Genomic DNA, 7,353 nt, shown 5'->3' with positions numbered 1-7,353 from the left:
CGAGAAAATAAAAATATTTCATATTTCATATAATAAATTACAAAAGAAATAGTGAGTGAGTGATGTCATCAACTCTCTCATTTGGATGTAACTGGCTCGTTCATATAACTATTTTGTTGAAAATAAGCGAAAGTTTAAAATGCCATAACTTTCTTATTTTACATCCGATTTTGATGAAATTTTCAGTGCTATGATTGTTGAATTTTTCTCTTTTTATTCAAATCAAGTTTTTGCTGGGGTGGACTTGTCCTTTAACTTGCGAACAGCTTGATGAAACGGCTCCCATGTCGCATTGGACGTCCTACAGCTTTAAAATTGTTGTGTCACAGTCATACGGCGAAACAGACTTATCAAGACTTTTGAGTGTTTCCAATGGCATACCACCGGATGGTTCGCGCTGATATGACTGCAGCATGACATATGGTGAATTTTCGCCAAACAGTATTTAATACATTTCTATCAATTTTATGTTGTTTTCTTATCAAAACCAAAGATTATAATCACGTCTTTTCTATGCACATAGACCTTGCCAAATACAGTCTTTTTCTGATCTTTTACGTAGACCTTGCATCGCCATTGTGTAGGCCTAACTAATCTTAACAAAGAGGCTTTATGACTAAAAGGCATGTTTTGTCTTCAAGATGTTTTTTTTATATTTCTAAACTCATGTAATTGTGGTTTTATACATAGTTTTTTTTAATCATGAGATATTAGGATCAGATTGTCCCAACTGGGAAATTCATTTTGTGCAATTATGACATGGTTATGAAAATAAACAGTACCAAGGTAATTAAAAATGAAAGACTAAAACCAAGAAAGAGTTTGAAAATTGTTTTGAATTATATATCGTCGGCAAGAAATGGTGAGCTATTAGCAATAACCTCGACATTGTACGGCCTAATAATCAAAGACTGAGAACAAACAAAACAAACAACAAAAAACCTTCGACACTTCCAAAAATTCCGTGACACTGTGAATACTCAAATAAAATCAAATATGAGAATAATATTCTAAAGATCTTAAGGGGTGATAAATTGCTGAATAATTCTTTATTATTATAATTGACTTGTTCGATATAAAAAAATGTAAGTTACAGCCGTCAGAATTGACTTTTCTTTCTGTCTATATGCTTAATTCCTGCAAATATCCACAGGAATGCGAATTGCGGTAAACACGATAATTAATATGTACTTTGTAAATAAAGGAGTGAACGTGACCGACTATTGCTATAAGCTATTCCTTACATCTGATAGGCTAAAAAACAAAGAACTTTTCAAGTAACTGCATTATTATGGTAATATATAATGGTGCATGTAGTTTTGATGGAGAAGAACGATGGTGATAATGGTGGCAGTGGTGATGATGATGATGGTGATGATGATGATGGTGATGATGATGGTGATGGTGATGATGATGATGATGGTGATGATGATAGTGATGATGGTGATGATGATGGTGATGATGATGATGATGATGGTGATGATGGTGATGATGGTGATGATGATGGTGATGATGGTGATGATGATGGTGATGATGGTGATGATGATGATGGTGATTATGATGATGGTAATGGTGGTGGTGATGATGATGATGATAACTCTCACGCTAACAACAATTACAGAATTCTGCAGCCCCTATTGTTACCATCATCAGACGCTCTACTCTCAACCCTCGTTCTGCCACCACTGCATTGGTTACCCATTGAGTATTATCAGTATATCCTTGGACCTGCCCCAGAATATAATGTTAATTTGTTGATGCCATACAATCCTCCTCGACACTTAAGATCTTCAAAATTGCTTGCAGTTCCTAAATCCCAGAAATCATGGGTGAATCGGTCATTTGCTCATGCTGGACCATCCTTGTGGAATCAGTGGCCATATTCCATCCGTAACATTTCAAATATAGATTGTTTCAAAATTGCTCTAAATTCCATATTATGTTTAAAATTGCCTTCAAGTAGTTTCGTCTTCTTGTCATGATTGTGTTTATTTTATTCTTCCTGCTCCAAGTATTTTTCTTGCCTCCTTTTCTCAGCGCCTTGAGCACATAACCAATGTGGATTGACGCTTTAGAAATATTCTATATTATTGTTATTATCATCATCATCATCATCACTATCATTATTATTATCATTAATATTATTATTATTACTATTATTATTATTACCATCATAATGGTGATGATGATGATGATTATGACGATGACAGTGGTGAAATAGATGATGATGATGGTGGTGGTGGTGATGGTAATGATGAAGACGATGATGGTGATGATGATGACGATGATGGCGGTGGTGGTGATGATGGTGATATAGATGATGATGATGGTGGTGGTGGTTGTGTACAGGATGAAGTTTTTGTAATTTCTCAATTTGTTATTATGACCTTCTTTGTTTCATCTCGTAAATCGATGATATAGATGTGGATTTACCGATTGAGGGCGTATTGCTATTTATGTCTGGTCATGGGAAGCGTGTCGCTTGCCCATAGTTGTTGTTTAATTTCTTTATTTTGTTGATACGAGCCCAATTACGTGAGTATTATTTGTTTATCTTAACGTTTATTAGTTATGTTATCAGATAGGCCGAGTGGCATGCTGAAATATGGTTCTTAAGTAATGACATTAATGTGTCAAAATTATGTAGGTCCCCGGTGTAGGTAGAGTGAATTTGTTAAAATGAAAACACCGTATACGTGTACATTACGTAAATGTGAAGGGTAAATGTGTCTTACGTGGCGTAGTTGTGTATGGAAGGCAAAAAACTTGAACTTGGCGCCTTCGGGCACGTGATGAATGTATTGTTATTTACTACGTTGGCATGTGCAAGAAGTAAACATAGACGCATTTTAAAGACTTATTTAATTCATTTTCAGTTAATAGAGATGTTTGACACAAAAAGTGAATTTATAAGGTTAATTTACATGACATTCAGTAGGTCTATAGTAATTGATATGACCTTGTAAGCATACCAAGGTCACTCTCAGTGTTGTCGAATGGATTTGCAAGTTGAAGTGAACGTCAACATTATTTGTTTTTGTTTTGGAAATCTGATACAATAGATATATTATTTCTATATGGCTTGTTTATGCTCAAGTCCGTTTACTATCAGTATTTATACTTATTATTGATTACTCTGTATTAAAATTGCAGATTGAACCACTCACACTGTCTGCATGTATACCACCATCTAATTTTTGGGTACTGTTTGTTTGACGTATCAACAGTGGTGGTGATGATGGTGGTGATGGTAATGATGATTTCGATGATATAAAGATGATGATGATGACGATGATGGTGACGATGATGGTGGTGATGATGATGGTGATGATATTGGTGATGATGAGGATGGTGGTGATGGTAGTAGATTTGAGTCTCAACGCCTAAAACATATATAATGTGGAGGATAAATGCGTCGTATCCATCCCCTCCAATTTGCCATGTGTGACGTCATATGGCACACATGTGTGTAACTTCTGTAACCCCATTCCAAGAAAAAAAAACCGATATCAATTTTTTTAGGTGAAAACCTGCCTTGAGAACAACAAATTTTCCCATTAAAAACAATACTTGTTTCAGGGCATAGGGGAGGAGGGTTGAAAAATAGTGTAATACACTTAAACAAATCTCTTTATATTAACATAATATAACCATGGTAACTTATTTGTGTTTCATTCAATGTTGATTTTCTTGTGGTTTCCCTGCTTGCCTTCTCGTTATTCATTTTTGTAGTCCATGAACTGCGTGATGTCTTTAACGGAATAAACCGTATAACTTATTCCCAAAGACTGGTGCAACGCTATCAAAAAATTACGGCAGCTGGTAAATATTGTCACACGCAACAAACATTTTGGAAACAGGCCAGATGACTGAGCCAATTATTGCTGGGAATATATAATAATAATTAAAAAATATAAAAATAAAATGTGAAAGTAAAAAAAAGACAACACATTGGAAGGAAAATATTGACAGCTTTTTGGAGTTAATGACCCCCCCCCCCCATCCCGAGTGAAAATTTATTCTATTTTCGAGATTGAAAACAGAAAAACGGTAATTTTTCAATATGTTTTATTCAGGAATAAACTATGTGAAACGGGAAAACAGAAAAAGTGTTCACTTTTCCATTTTACTGTTTTGTATATTAATTGTTAGTTTTTCCTTTGAAAAACACAAAATTGAATTGAAATGTTCGTTTCCTTTTTCTGTTTCGCCTTCACGAAAGGAAAAATTGAATCGTAACTCACGTTTCCTTTTTCTGTTTTGCGTTCACGAAACCAAAAATTGAATTGAAATCTCGTTTCCTTTTCTGTATCACCTTCACGAAACAGAAAATTGAGCGCGCCTTCTCGTTTCCCTTTTCCGTTTCGAAATCAGAAACACGAAATATCTGATCGTACCTCCGTAAGGGCACGATTAGATAATTCCTTTTCCTTTGGCCAAGCGGAATATTGAAGACTGTTGAAGCTTTTGCAAAAAAGGGGCGGAGTCAGAACTCAGCACTTATGGCTGGCCGGCCTTTGAGACCTTGATGTTAACAACTGTCAACCTTATCCACCCTCCGAAGGAAGCGGTTTTGAGATTATTTTTTTATCTTTTATCATTTGAAATTAATAGGAAACAATGAGGCCCTGAACACCATAATGTCAATACCACACTGCGGGTAAATTTAATTCAAGTGCAAGTGCATCGAAAAGGGACAGTGTCATGTCGACTTCCCAACTTTTAAATGTCTTCTATTCTCATTTCAGATTTTTATCATATTAAAGAAAAGAAGGAATGACTAAATCATACAGACGGATTTCCTCTTGAAAATACTTTGAATCGTAGGCCTAACAAGCATGCATGAGAGAACAGGTTTACATGCTAGTCACTGGGCCTCTCTTTGTTCTAGATATGAATTATTGGCTTGCCGCTTAGCTTTGACCTCTGAAAGGGACAAGAAAGGGGGCAAGGGCTGGTGGTTGAGAGGCACCACACCCCTTTTACCTTTGACTTCAGTCATGTAAAATATTCTTGGGAGCAAATAAGTATATTCTTTTTGGCGACAGAATTTCAAACAATTTGTTGCTTAGTCAGAAGGAATCATTTCGTGGGTGATTATGGCCTAATAATCGAAAATAATGTCAAATTTACCATTTCCCTTTCTTTTTTCATTTTCTTGGTCATGAAACTAATTTTTGCCCCCCCCCAAAAAAAAACAATCGAAAACACAACGGAGGATTAAGTCAAGTCATATACCGATGGGTCTGCGCATAGGCATGCAGTCATGGGGAAATCTGATTATGGGCAAAACATTTATATCAGGTAAACGACCCCCCCCGCGGGGTTTTCTTTTCGAAATGGCAAAGCCTGTTATGTTGGCCTTAAACTCATTTAAAGTTTGAAAGAAAAACGATAGCTTTCGAGTTAAAAGAGGTGATCCAGGCTGATGATATTTATATCTCAATATATATAGTAAAATTCAAAGGGCAAAAATGCTGAAAATTTAAAAGATTTGCATTATTCCGGTAAAACAGTTCTAGGCATGTCTCATGAATATTCATTAGGGGGCTGATGATGTCATATTCCCATTCGTTCTTTTGTATTTTATTATTTGAAATTAGTTTTATTCAAAACTTTTCTCCTAGAACTATAACAATTGGATTGACAACTGATTAAGGGCACTAGTTTTTTATTGTCGCAACTTATTTCTTCACAATGGAGACACATGTTTTTTTATACACATGTTTGAAAGAAACAATTACGATTTCATGTAATAACATAAAGGGAAAGTGGGGATATGACAATCAGCCCACCTAATGAATATTCATGACGATGTGCATATAACACAAAATATTGACAAACTTAAAAATTCAATAACTTCGTTATTTGTTATCCAATTTTGATGAAATTTTCAGCATTTTGCTCTGTTGATTTTACTCTTTTTAAATATAGATATAAAATATTTTCAACCCGGACCATCCCTTTAAGACTTACAGAGCTGAAGAAGACTGAGAGTGATCGTAATGAATTGGATAAAGTCTGCGACTGAGAACTATCACAATACTATGGTCTAATTAATACCGAGATGAATATTGATCTTCCATGGTCTGATGATGCCGTGAATTGAACCGCAATCTGTGAACTATATATTCCGGTTTCCGAACTATACAGATCTATTTGTCAAAGCCAAGTATTGTTGATTCAGTATATCAATCTGATCCTAACTCACGACGAATAACCAGGATTTCAATATCCATATTTATTCAATAAAAGAATATTTCAATTGATCCTGCATTTGGAATGGACAACCTTGACTGTGGCAAAGTAAAGTCAACACGCAGACACGTTGTAATTTAACAACAAAGTTCATGACTGACTTTGATCATATCATAAAAAGGTTAAGGCCATAGGATTTTACCTGCACTGTTTCATCAAACATTTTCGATCTGATGATGAAAGACACAGAAATAAACTTTTATCCATTTTCAATTTTTTCCATTATTTAGTATTGGTATTTCCTTTTCCGTAAAATTCTACTCCTTTCTATTTTGACAAATTTTGTCAACCGATTCTAAATCCACCGTGTGAGAAGATTAACACTGTCGCTTCTACGAAATTTCTTTTATTTTCACATATTTGACTTCCCTTCAGCTTTATTAGTTTATTCTCGATATGTTTCCCTTTTTGGCGACATTACCTTTGAAACAAACTGTTTAAACTTGTATGGCAGAGGAGCAAATAATTTAATAGAATGAACACGATAACCCAATTTACTGAGAGGTAATTTGTTGCCAAAGTAAACACCGATATCGCAACACATTCAGCTAAATACTTTATTGATGCTGTCACTTAATCAAAGCGGACATCCGAGTTGATAATTATGTTTGTCATTTTCTACAACCCACGAATAATTGTGATGAATGAGACAGAAAGAGCCGTGTGATGTTTACAAAAGAAATAGCATTTATTCATAATATCTCCCTTTTTAAAACTATATTGGTTTTAATATATACACGAATAAAAATATTCATGAAAGACACCACATCAACCACAGCCACCGCAACCAACAACCACAACAAATATACTCTGCAATGTCATGCACTCAGAATGTTTGCATTAGACCTTAATCCTGAAAAGTTCAATTGGCTCATTACAAAGGGAGAAAGTGGGTGGAAATATATAGGTCTAGGTAAATTATATTAAAAAAAAAACATCGATAGCAATGTAGTACAGAAGACAATGATTCTTTTTTTTAAATAAATGGTCATAATTATGATGATGATGATGATAGTAATAACAATAATGATTCTAGTAATAAAAATGATAATAATAATGCTAATAATGATAACAATGATAATATTAATAATAATA

Source organism: Lytechinus variegatus, chromosome 1 (genome assembly GCF_018143015.1).
Source record: "Lytechinus variegatus isolate NC3 chromosome 1, Lvar_3.0, whole genome shotgun sequence".
Classification (NCBI taxonomy): domain Eukaryota; kingdom Metazoa; phylum Echinodermata; class Echinoidea; order Temnopleuroida; family Toxopneustidae; genus Lytechinus; species Lytechinus variegatus.
Note: the sequence above shows the minus strand (reverse complement) of the source record.